The sequence below is a fragment of the Camelus ferus genome, chromosome 6, assembly GCF_009834535.1.
Source record: "Camelus ferus isolate YT-003-E chromosome 6, BCGSAC_Cfer_1.0, whole genome shotgun sequence".
NCBI lineage: Eukaryota > Metazoa > Chordata > Mammalia > Artiodactyla > Camelidae > Camelus > Camelus ferus.
The window spans coordinates 7,547,082-7,559,892 of record NC_045701.1 but is presented as its reverse complement, the minus strand read 5'-3'; the positions used below and the strand labels follow the sequence as shown (position 1 = coordinate 7,559,892).

Genomic DNA, 12,811 nt, shown 5'->3' with positions numbered 1-12,811 from the left:
CAGTGTGTGGCAACTTGGACAGAACCTCGGGACTGGGGCTTCTCGGAGACTTATTAGGAACCAAAGCGGCTGTGGGAATGTCTGTACATTCCTCTCACCTTCCCGGGATGGTACTAGACTAACATGGGAGGGCACTGGGATTTTTTTTTTTTCCTGAATGATTCGTTTTGAAAAACTAGTTCCACGTTGCTTTGAAAATAACTTGGGGAAGGGACTAGTCTGAGAAAATTCCTTCGAGCCCTTTGCAACGTTCCCTGTACAGGGAAGGCGAGGGAGAGAAGAGAGGACCGTTTCACCCAGGGTTTTTAAGACCTGGGAACACCTAGCAAATGCTTCTGCGGGCAGGCACGGAGTCTCTACCGCAGGCCTGTACCGATTTAATCACACAACAGTGGTGAGAGACAAAGACCGCCAGCAACAAAGTCTTCTTATGAAACTTGAGGTTTTTGCCTCATGCTGACAACATTCATTGGGAGCCATTTCCTGTTTTGGGGGGCTGCGTGTCCCAGATACCCCTCTTCTTGGAAGAGCATCATATTTTGAAATGTCTCTTCCTTAGCAGGGGTGACTGCATATTCAATTGGCATCTTTGATATGGGATTTTGTTTTCCTTTTACACTTAGGGAATCTTTCTGCAACTACAAAATATCTGAAACAGACAAAAATGCAGAGACTTGATAAATTTTAGCCTTATCCCCAAGATGTCACAATTGCTCCTTGAGCTCTCCTTAAAAAAAAAATCAAATGTTATGGCTGTGCTTTTCCTATTTCCATGCTCCTCTCTTCCTCTTTCCCAAGGGACAAGTCCCTTGTTCTTCAACTGATGTGCAACCTTCCACGCTTGGCCTTGTTGCAGGCCTGACCAAGTAGCCATTTGGTTTAGTGAACGTAGCCTTTGGGCTATTTCGCCAGCCAGGCTTCCATGACTGGTGGGCATTGCCACGCGGTGGGCAGCCATTGGGCCTGTCTTATGAATAGGCTTCCTTTTATCCAGCAGTTAGGACAGAATTACAGTAGAGTCCAACGCTAGGAAAAGACATACCTTTAAAAAGTACTATTTAATTGGTTAATCAGTTCATAGAACAAATGATATTAATGGCCCACTTATTGCCAGGGACCATGCTCTGTGCGGAGATATGGTGAGCCACAGACAAATGGAAATTATAACTGCTGTAACACCAGACTTTCTCTTTTGGAAAGGAACTGTCTTTGCTTGGGAAAATCCCATGATAGACCATGACCTTGACCAGGTGGGCAGTAAGAACGAAGAGACAATTCATTGAGCTGAGCAGGATTCTAGAGCGAAGGAGGAGAAAGGAGAAGGGGAAGGAGGAGAGAAATAACTAGGAATTTCAGGGTGAGAGAGAGAGAGATGAGAGATAGGAGTGGGGAAAGGACAAAGGGAAAGACAAGAGGACATATGGCAAAGTGGCTAAAGCCGAAAGAAAATCTATGGTGGTTCAACTGCTAGCAGGCTCCAATATCAAGGTCTCTAAGGATCAGTTGGAAGTCATTTGTGTTTCTGGGAAACAAATGCACTGCTTGGTACCCATCCTCTTCTCCGCACCCAGTAAAATGTTTAGTGAAATAGATTTTTTTCAAGTCAGTATACACACAGCATACACAAGTATACACACACACATATCCATACACATACATGTACCTAAAAGACATCAGATAAGCTGAAATGGATCCATGAAGACAGAAATTCAGCACTGGAGGTGACCATGAACACACAGCCCTGGTGCCTCCCCCTTGTACTCTCCAACCTTGGAATTCTCAGAAACCCATAAAGTCTTGGCTTTCCCTGTGGCCTGGGGAAACTGCACTGAGATGCATCTCAAAGGGCAGAGAGAGCTTATTTGACGTCGGAGTTGAGAGCTGAGCTTACTGTTCGGGTTTTACCCCGTAGGTAATAGGGAACATGATTTGAATACGGGGGTGGATTCTATAATTTAACAAACCTCTATCATAGTTGCCCAAATGCTCTTTCCCCTTGTTTGCAACCAGCAAACACCTACTCATCTTCTGAGATTCTATGTGCGTGTCACTTTATCTGGGGAGCCTTCCCTGACCCCCAGGAAGGGTGATTTTCTTCTTCTGAACTTGCATATCTCTCCATATGTACCTTTCTCTAATACATCGTGTATGACATGGTATCCCATGGTCCTGTACTTGCATGCAACAAAGTAGACCTCATGGCACCACTTTGGAATCCCCACTGCCCAGCAAGACATATGGCTCCTTCACAGAAGGAGACCTGGGGAGGTGAGTAATAAAGGGAAACTTACAAGTGGCCATGCGGCTTTAGAGAGAACAGAACTCCAAGCCCCCAAGTGGGGGCACGCCTCCCCCCCCCCCCCCAGTAATTCTGCTGTTGGACGCCATGTGTCTCGCCCCTTGCTCCTATTTTGAATAAACCCATTGCTCCCCGGAAGTAAAAGCAGTGTCATCATTGTTTGTTTGTTCCCTGCGCCAAGACCCAGGGTGACGAGGCTGGGTTGCACACGGGGCGTGGGCATCAGAAACTGAGGAGTCTCACCCTGCCGGGCCTGTCTGGCTCGTATGCTTGGGCAAGTCACATGGCTCCAGTGGGGCTCCGTTTCCTCACCCAGTGGTAATGACCGGCTTCCCAGGGTGGCTGCAAAGCCTAATTACGGACTGAGAAGGAGGCAGAAAATATAAAGTGCTTCATCACGCAAAGGATTTTCTTCCTCTGTTTCTTTCTGGGCTCGGCAGCCTGTGATAGGAAGTGTTTATAACCTGGAACAAGAGTCTAGCAAAAACTACCATTCTCATCGACAGTGGCTCACTTGGTATTGGTGTTGACTGGGACAGGGACCGTGTATTTCTTTTACTCCAGTCCATTCTGTGGCCCTGGCTGCTAACTTGACACGAGCAGCTTGCCACCTCTTCGCCTCGGTTTCCTTGACTACAAGGGCTTTCTCGATGATGCCTTTATGCTCAGGCGCGTTGTGATGCCTTAAACTTTTATCTCAGTCCCCGGGCCGTCAAACCACGCTCAGAAACAAGGTTTGCGGATGATACACGATCGTCTGTGAGTGCACCCACAGGGTTAGTCCCTGAGAGAAGACACCGGGGCTTGGGAAGCCTTGCACAAGTGACACTCCAACTCTGCCTGGCTTTGCAGAAGCCCATCTCTCTCCTAAGCACTTAGAGACCTCAGCCCAGTCCGCGTTTCCATCAGGGCCAGAGCCCGCAGACCTGTTGCCAAGTGTTGGCTGAAAGACTGAGCAAAAGAACAACTGATCGTGAGGCAAGAGTGAGAAGGCAGGAGGGAGACAGGAAGACAAACCGAAATAGTGGGTTGAATGGCCACCTTGAGAAACCTTATTCCTGTTCCATCTTTTGTTTTTTTTTAATCACAGAGGCTGTCGCTGTACTAGGGATATTCAAAGACCAAAACTGTTCAGAAAAATGAGATTCCAATGCTTTATACCCCCCCCAATAAGCTTCGTGGGCAGTGTTTGTGGTCAAGAGAGAGGAATACAGGCCAGAAGATGGCCATTATTTACATGGCGCCTCCCCACCCCCTCATCGCTGGCCTCACAACCCGGAGGCAGCTGGGTCACCTGCAGGGATCAGGTGAGGAGGAGGGAGGGTGAGCCAGCTATCGCAGGTTGCCCGGCCAGGTGTGGCAGTGGCTGTGGCAACGTGTGGGGCCACCAAGGCTGACCTCAGGGGGAGGGAGAACACAGGCCAGAGGGGAAGATGTCATGTTGACTTTGATTGGCTAACTCAACATGAGGCCAACGGAGGGAGGAGGGGGAGAGGGGAGAGAAGGCACTTTTGAGAGCATGCCAGTGTCTCACTGGTTTGCAAGTGACTATGAAAGTGTCCTCCACACACAGTCCTGAAGAAGATGTGGGAACTTGGCCGTGCAGTAAACCACATGCTACCTGAAACATACGGAAACAGGTTAGAGAAGGCCGCCATGAGTTGAATCTGATATGCCTCCGAATTATGTCACTGGTGGACGCCTTGATAATACAATTTCTCAACTTGATTTAAAAATCACTCAAAGAAAATGCAAAAATAATTTTGGGAACTTGAGTGCCCATAGACCATTTTCCTAGGAAAACATGGCTCTTAGAAATGTTGGACAGATTTTTGTTTTTCAAACCAAAGCGTTACAACTTGTCTCCCACGTGCCAAGAGTATAACTTTCTATTGAAGCCATGCTACAGAAAAACGTCACGTGCTACGGATTAAACACAGAAACCAGCTACTCACAACACATGAAAGCAAATGAGCGCCCTGAGAAGTGCAAATATGTTGAAACACGTCTGCCATGAAACAGGGTCTTAACAGTCCTCTGACGAAGAGCCCTTTTGCGAGAAGCATTTATTCATATACCTCAACGAGAGGCCTCAGTTTCAAATAAGGTTCATTTTATCCACTTTGACGATGGAAACAAAAGGCACTCTGGAAACATCCTTTTAGTTCGAAGCACCCCTTCTCTTTGGGGAGGAGGGAAGCTTTCAGTGATTCCATATATATCTTACACTCAGTATTTGGAGGATGGAAGTCAGTGCCAGGTAATTCCAACACTTAAACTGTTACTTAAACATCTAGCTGTCCAAGGAGTTCAAATGAATTGTTAGCTACAAAGAGAGGTTTCTCAATCTACATCCCACTCCGAGGTCAACTCTTGTCACAGGTGCACTTGGCCGGGAGGCACTCGTAATCTCAGAAGCAGATACGGCTGCCAAGTTCAAGTTGCCATGACTCTGAACATAGTATAACATTCCACTCCGAGCCAGAGCCTGTCAGTCTTGCGGCTGCTCAGATGAGGGCCCTTCGTTGGTACCACTTTGGCTCACATCCACTGGCTACAGTAATGCAGCAGGTGAAGGACTTAAGTGTCACTCAGTTGGTTTCCAGTTGCTTCCAGGAAAAAAAAAAAAAAAAACAAAAAAAAAACAAACCCATGGCATATAAGAGGCTCGCATCTGACACCTGGCAAATTTCCCCCGTGTTCAGAGGCCATCGATTGAAGATCTGACCTTGGCTATCACGGCCTCAGTGCTGTTTCCCGCACTCTGAGAGGCCCTGAGACACCCAGAAACCTGGGGACATTAGCAATCTGGAGGCGAGCTATAGAAAACCACTCTACACGTATCTAAGAACTCCGCCAAGAAACTTAGCCCCGAGACGCTGACTTCAGAACATTCTGTCTTAGGAGCTATCAGTCAGCTCGACATCATATTATGGTTTCATGGTGTTGATACACATCTACCAGAAAGGAGGCCAAAAGGGAGGCCTGGCCTCCGCTGTTATCTTCTGCAAGCGACCCCCCCCCACCGCAGCTCTCCCCTGGGGCTTTTTCTCTAAGGACCGCTCCTGGGCTGTCTCTCTAATTAGGACTGGGCACCTGTGGTCCTGAGGTTCCAGGAATATTAAAATAAATTTAAAAAAAGAATGCTAATTACCAGTAGGCTTCTCAGGATGCAAGAGAACAGCAAACTCACCTTAACTTGGCCTTTGTTTCTCTGGCAACTGAAAGGTCAAAACGCTATTTTGTCATTTTTGCATAGTCATTTACACTGATAATTTCCCCTTGCGGGATCAAACCTTCAATGCGCAAAGAAATCTAGAAACTTTCTGTTCACACACTTTTAGGCGTGTGCCCCGAATGACACACTCCTGGAGGTAGGCCCGAGTCATGGTAACTGGCCACATCCTTTATCTGTTGGGACCTGAGAGTTAGCAGAACTTTATCTCTATGATGAAATGGCCTTTAGAAGTGGGTATCGCGGAGTTCAGAACGCGAGATCGTTACTGAGAAAAAACACTTTCCTTTTAAACAGAGAAACCAACAAGCCATGCACTACAAGGCCTGAAAAGAAAAAAAAAAGTTGAGCTACCACAAAACAAACAAATATTCAGCTTGGTTTCAGGAAGTTTAGCGAGGATCAAACAAAGCCTTTCTCTATTGAAGTTGTTGGAGAACATTTGTGCTTACTGCAGCCTCTGGTTCCTATTTATGCGGCTGGCTTTTATACACCGACCTCAGGAGGGCATTCCAACTTCAGGTTACTCACAAAGTAGCTTCAGAAACGGCGGCCGGAGCATCCCACCCCACCCCCCGTGTGGGGGAGGGGAAGCACTCTGATATGAAAGTGTTTCAAAACCACCGCTCTGTCCTTGAGGCAAAGAAGATATCTCGAAAACTGGAGAGAGAAACTCTGCAGAGAGAGGGTGAGAAAGCTTTCCTGTGGTGTGAACACGCCTGTGAGGAGAATGCCTCTTCTCATGGGATGAAACCAGGAGACAAGAGAGGCTATTTGTGGAACCCTAGTGAGGGTTTCCACTCAGAAGGAGAGTGCAATTTTCTGCTGGTCCCTGGGGAGGAAGATCTGGTACACCGTTGAATTTTCAAATTATATTCCAGAATTAAAAAAGGAACTATGCCCACTCCTGGCAAACGATAATCTTGTTTTATAAACCTATTACTTTTCAGTTCTTTGTGCTCAGGCACATAACAATGTTTTGGGTAGGGCTTTTATCCCCATTTGATGGATTAGAAAACTGAGGCTTGGAGATTAAGTCCAAAATTTCACAACAAACACTAAACTAAGATTCATCCTGGGTCTTTCTGCCTTGAATGCTTGAACTCTTTCCAACATGCCACACCGACTCCTAACTTATATCTTTCCTAACAAAGCACATGATTATCAGTGCGAAGAGAGAGAAACTTTTGGAGAATAGGATAGAGCTTTGATTGGGGTGTGGGCATGAGGCAGAGGGAAATGTTGACACTTCGGTCGTTGTTACTATGTCCCCATCTTTTCATGGAAAAATATAGAGGTTTCTTCTTAAAATCTGCATTTTGGAACTCGGTGGTAAAATTTACATCCCATCCTGCATATGGTACAAGTTCACATCAGAGAGGCAGGAGACAACAAAGGTGTTATCTCCAGAAGGGTCAAGTCTGAAGGACGCACACGCCTAAACTCACGTAAATACCCATGGTGCTTGCCTCCGGAGAGGGTCTCAGTAAGGGTCACCCATACGTCAGCAGGAACGAGCCTTCCACACACAGAGGGGTTAGGCGCCTCCCGCCACAGACGTGCCTCCACACCCAGATAGTCACCTGGCTGACTCAGGAACTTAGAAAAGTCTTCCTACCTGTGCTGAACAACTTGCCTTTTTTTTTTTTCCCCCCACCATAAAAGAGTATATTTTGGTTATACCAATTGTGCAGCTCTTCTCTGGTACAAAACTGATGTGTATTCCCCACCCCTCCCCTGTCCCATACCATCAATGCCCTCCAGCACACAAGATGGCTCCCTCTCCAGGAGACACCCTCCTCCCACGCCCATCTTTTTGACCGTTGGTACAACATGTCCATAAAGCCGACTATCCTTGGCAGCGTTTCAAACAGCCATTTCAGTCACCTAAATCTGAGAGAGATAAATTTACAGTCCACTTTAGGTTTCTGTGGGGAACCATAAATATCAAGCTTGAGCCCTGAGGGCTAGAATTTCATGGGCCATTAAGTGTGTCACCAGGTGGAGAGCTGTCAATAGCTGGATGTGAGTTACCCGGAGATGGAACCAGCCCGGCTTAAAGGGTGCAGCCCCGATCAGAGAGGGGTACCCTTCCTCCCGGCTCCGTCGCAGCCCTCGCCAATTCCTTCCTCCCTCCTCGGAACTCAGTTCTCATCCCTAGGTCTTCAGGATTTGTCCCCATGCTAGACACTAGCCTGCCTTTCTCTTACTTGGGCTAAAACGCTACGCAACATATGGAAAGAACCGGAGATCTGCAGCGAGGCAGGCTCGGATTTAAATCCTTGTTCTGTCATTTGTAGCCATGAAATAATGCACACGTTACTCAACCTGCCTCAGCTCCAGTTTTTCCAATTGCAAAATTATTAAAGATCGTTAATAGTGTAAAAAAAGGTATAATTAGGGCCAATAGGCAGAGGTTGTAGGCAGAGAGATTTCCTGCTTAGTAAACAAAAGAACTTTCTAAAAGCCAGATTGGCTTAAAAGTAGGATGGGCTGTATTGAAAAGAAATGAAGAAGTCAGTATTACCACTAGGCTGTGTGCTCACGCTGGGTGCTGGGTCGAGGATCCTGGGAACAGGCGGGAGTTTAGATCTGGCTCCTGCAAATTTCCCTGCTAATCTTGACATTGGACGATTCTGTGATTTGCATGTGTGTCCTTCCAGAAAAGCCAAGATAAAGCCTCTCAAAATCCCCAGTGGAGAACAAAGGCTAAATGGCATGAGAAAAATTTTCTTTCAGAAAAATTAATCCCTCCCGTGTCTTTTCCACCTCCATTCAGTTCGCTGGGAGAGAGTCACATTTCCGCTGAGGGCACAGAACACATTTAACCATTCTGAAACACTTAACGTGTAACGCAGACCACATGGCCATCCATTTTAGTGACTTCCCACCACACGAATGGTTCCATTGTCAGAGAAATCAGAATTCTGTGGCTGCCTCCTGCTCTCCTTGTCTCCACCACATCTCTGCCGGACTAGCTCGGCAGTGCTTGCCCATCCTGCCCTTGTGCTGTCTGAGCCCACGGCACCTGCCAGTAAAAGTGATGACAGACTTGGACGCTCACGCAGGTTTCCAACAACAGAGTTCAACTCATAATCAGCAGAGTTCAGCCAGTAAGCCCGATCTGAGCGGCACGGGGTGTTTTACTGGGGGTGTTACACCGGGGCTTTCGTTTCTACAGGTGATGAGCCACTTTGAAAGTGAGTTTTTTGGCTTGCTAGGGGAAGTGATCTGTGAGCCTGCAGACAAATCCCAACGGACTGGGCAAAGCCCAAACCCTTGTTATAGTGCCTGAGTTTGCTTGGAAAACTGGCTGCCATCTATGAGTCACAGATACAGGGTTATCCTCTGGGAGCATGTGTTCCTGTGCTCGTGTGTGTGTCTCTGAACATGCCCAGGACATGATGTGAATCATAAGTGTCCCTTACAAAGAGGGGCCAAAGTGAATGTCAAGGGTAGCATTAAACTGGAGGAGGGCCCCAGAAGATGGGGGACATCGTGCAAGACTAGGGCTGCAAGGCTCACCCCCATCACATGATTGTCAGTACTGACTACGCCTTGATCAGCCAGGCACTGAGGAAGCAGGTGCTCGTACCCACATCATCCTATTTATCTGGCTTGGTACCATCATCCCCATTTACAGATGAAGCTGAGAAAGGTAAGTGGCCTGCCCACAGCCACATCACTCTGAGGTGGTGACAGAAGTAGGTGACCCCACAAGGATGTTTCTGAGGACACATGACACTGCCCGGCACAGTCTGACTGTACTGTTTGCCTCTGATACTCTATTTCTTGCTATCTGTGGCCAGATTCCTCCCTTTCCAAGTTAGTTCTCTTATTTGCCTACTGTTATAATTTATGCTTCTGATACCCGGGGGCATCATTTTTCACATTTGAACTTTCAGAGCTACAAAGCACTTGAGGGACAATTAAAATCCCAACAAGAGCACGGATCCTGCCGGGACACCCCTGACCTTTGCAGCTGACACTGAAGACGCTGAAGTGCCTTCTCTTCTCCTCCAAGGACAGCAGCCTCTTTGGACAGTTGGGATTTCGAATCTCTATCATCTTAATCAAAGAAGCAACTGAATAGAGACTCGTTGACCAAAGTTTCTCACAGGCTAAGGACAGAGAAATCTTATTTCTCCTCTTGGCAAATAAAGATTCCAATCTGCTCATATGGAAATACGGATAATGTGACACTTAAGGTTTATACTCTGAAAGGTTTGATGGTGCAGTTAATGTTCGGTCTTCAAGGTAGAGTTTTGTAAGAGGGACATTTATTTTTAACCTTGACACAATTTGAATTGGCAATATGAGCAGGCATATTTTCTCCACATTTTATTTTCCAAATGTCTTTCCACTAGAACTATTTGGCTGGAATGAAGCATCAAAAACAAACAAGCAGGCATGTAAGCAAACCAACAAACAAAGGACCTCCTCCATCTCCCTTGTTAGGCAAGGAGAACCTTAGCTCTGTGAGCTTAGAAATGCTGTCCTTTGTTGCACGAGGCTGAAAGGTGGTCCCCGCTCCTCACAAAATGTCCACATCCTAATCTCCAGAACCCGTGACTGTGTTATTTTTGACGGAGAAAGGGACTTTGCCGATGTGATTAAGTTAAGGATCTCGGGATGGGGAGATTTATTCTGGATTATCTGGTGGGCTCAATGTAATCACAAGGGTCCTCACAAGAGGTAGGTAAGAGGGTCAGAGACACAGACGCGAAGTGACCATGGAGGCAGAGAGACAGAGCGAGAGACACTGGAAGATGCTATCTCGCTGTTCTTGAAGATGGAGAAAGGGGCCATGAGGCCAGGAAAGCAGGCGGCGCTAAAGGTGGAAAAGTCAGGAAGCAGTCTCAAGGATGAACCAGCCCTGCAGACACGGGGATTTGAGTCCCGTGAAACTGATTTCAGACTTTTGACCTCCAGAGCCTTAAGAGAATGAATGTGGCTTGTTTTTAAGTCCCGTGCTTGTGGTAACTCGCTATAGAAGCAACAGGCAACTAATAAACTCGTTTATCACTTACTGCCTCTCTTATGTCAAGCATAGTGCTTGGCATATAATATGGACTCAGGAGTTAATATTCACTGGATGAATTGAAAACATAACCGAAGGGAATCACGAGAGTGGAAGATACTCAATTCATGGCAACATTTTTTGGTTTAAAAATTCCCTGTTTCTAAGGATGGGAAGAACACTTCTTTAAGGCTCAGCCGGGTGTATGGTCACTCTGTGATCCGTGATGAGACCCCAGAGTGTAGGCAGCTTTGTATTAGCTTTTCAGGACTAGCGAACTCCTTCCTGGGAGCAGGTGCAGGAGACCACGGAGCATGATAGACAGCCTTTAGAGGCTAATTGCTTTCAGGATATCAATTAGAGTGCTTCCGGGGACTCAAAGCACCAGGAAGACAGGCAGGAAGAAGAGGCAGCGTCCATACTGTCCAAAACAAACACCAGCACCTTGAAGAACATGTAGTGTACAGTAGGCACTCAAGATGGAAATGACAGAATGAATGACATTTAAAGCCAGTGTATAAACGTGACCCCTCATCCCTGCCCCAGCTCCCTTCCCTTCTACGGCAGAAGTCAGTCTCCCACCACATCTGCCTGCTTTGCCTCTATCAGATTTTCCTCATACAAACTAAGGAAGAGCAAAGGAGAGCAGCCTCCATCCTCAGATACAGACACACCCACCCACCAGTGTGCCACGTGTATTTTGGGCACGGGGCTGCAGACCACAGCAGTATACTCCACCTTTCCTGGAACCCTCTCGCTTGTTCAAATTTTGCAAGCCTTTTAATTTAAAGAAAAATAAATGAAGCCATTCTGGCTGATTGAAGAATCGTTCCCCTAAGGAGCTTAACACTTAATGATTATATGAGTGATTTACGGTAATTTCTCCTTCAGGATTCTTTTCGATTTGTCATAGAGGTAAAATCAATACCTTCTACCAAACTGAAGAAACTGAGATGATTCATTTGGAATATGGGAATGGAAGAAAATTAATGATGAAGGCTGAAAATAACTCCAATTCTCCCAATTAAAGCTCTGGCTGACTTCTTAAGATCAGAATTTAGGAAGGGAGCGGCCTCGGGGATCATCTAGTCCTGTTTCCTCACTTCACTGCAGATGAGGGAAACTGAGGCGTAGAAGGAGTTCCTCAGATCACACTGGCTAGGAAGCAGCAATGTTTCCCTGGCAGTGGGGCCCAGGCCTTCTGAGTCCCGAATCCAGTATGCATAGCCATCTGCCTTGTTTCACTGGTACAAGGAGTTGGAGGCACACAAAATAAATAGACACCAATCTTGCTTTCAAGGTGTTTACAGTCTAGCAGGGGAGAGAACACCTGTTTATAAAAATTATGACCCCAAGTAAACAGGAAGACGCTCTACAAAAGTGGGATAGATTAGAAAGGAATCTTTAAGTCAGTGAACCCTGAAATTAAAAAAAAAAATTTTTTTTTACAATAGTAATCAAACTGGTGCAATAGTGAAATTCTTTTTTGCAAGATTCCCAGAAACCAACTATTTGGACCATAACTTAGTTAAGGATTTTATAACACACTATCTTTGTATTTGAGTATCTGATTTGAGAAAGCAAACGACAGAGCCAGACCACACAGTGCACACTGGGTGAGATCTTCTGGGCAGGTACCTCCCGTCTGGCCAGGAAAGCCAAACCAAATGAGGCACAGGGGCCAAAAGGAAGGCAGAGTAACGGATCCATCCACTGACCACCACCCCAGGAGGCCAAGACACTCTCTCCTCCCCGTTAGTTGTGGCCAGAGCTAAAATAAAAATAACACACTCAGCTGTGACAGAGGAACGCTCTTGGTTTGGAACCCAACTACAGAGTATTAGCAGAGAGAGAGTATGACCCACTGGAGACTCTCTTTCAGGTCTAATGAGAAGAAAAGAAAGACCACTGAAGGGTGGGATTTGTGAGAAATACGGGTCATGTGTCGGCAGCACATGCTGTTTGCAGAACTGGCCATGTGGCTTGGCGCATGGCGCCGTGAATGTCAGAAACCACAAATCTCCCGAGTTTCCTGAACAAAGTAAAAGGCCTCGTCTCCGGATTGCCAGGTGGGAGGTCGGCTTAGGGAAGAGCCCCTGGGTGAGTTCCAGTGCTCCCTGGACACTTCCTAGTCCTCATCCTCTCCCTCCTCCCTCTCCCTCCCCCCTCCTCCTCTCCCTCTTCCCCTCCCCCTCCTCCTCCTCCTCTCATTTTGGATATGGGCATCATGGTGGGTCTGACTGCAGCTTATGATGCT

At 46.8% G+C, this 12,811-nt stretch overlaps 1 protein-coding gene across 4 annotated transcripts in view; it reads right to left on the bottom strand.

Annotated features, from left to right (window-relative positions):
* The window catches only part of RORA (RAR related orphan receptor A), a 696,960-nt gene that overhangs the window by 144,885 nt on the left and 539,264 nt on the right, over positions 1-12,811 (bottom strand). The gene's annotated exons all lie outside the window — the stretch shown is intronic.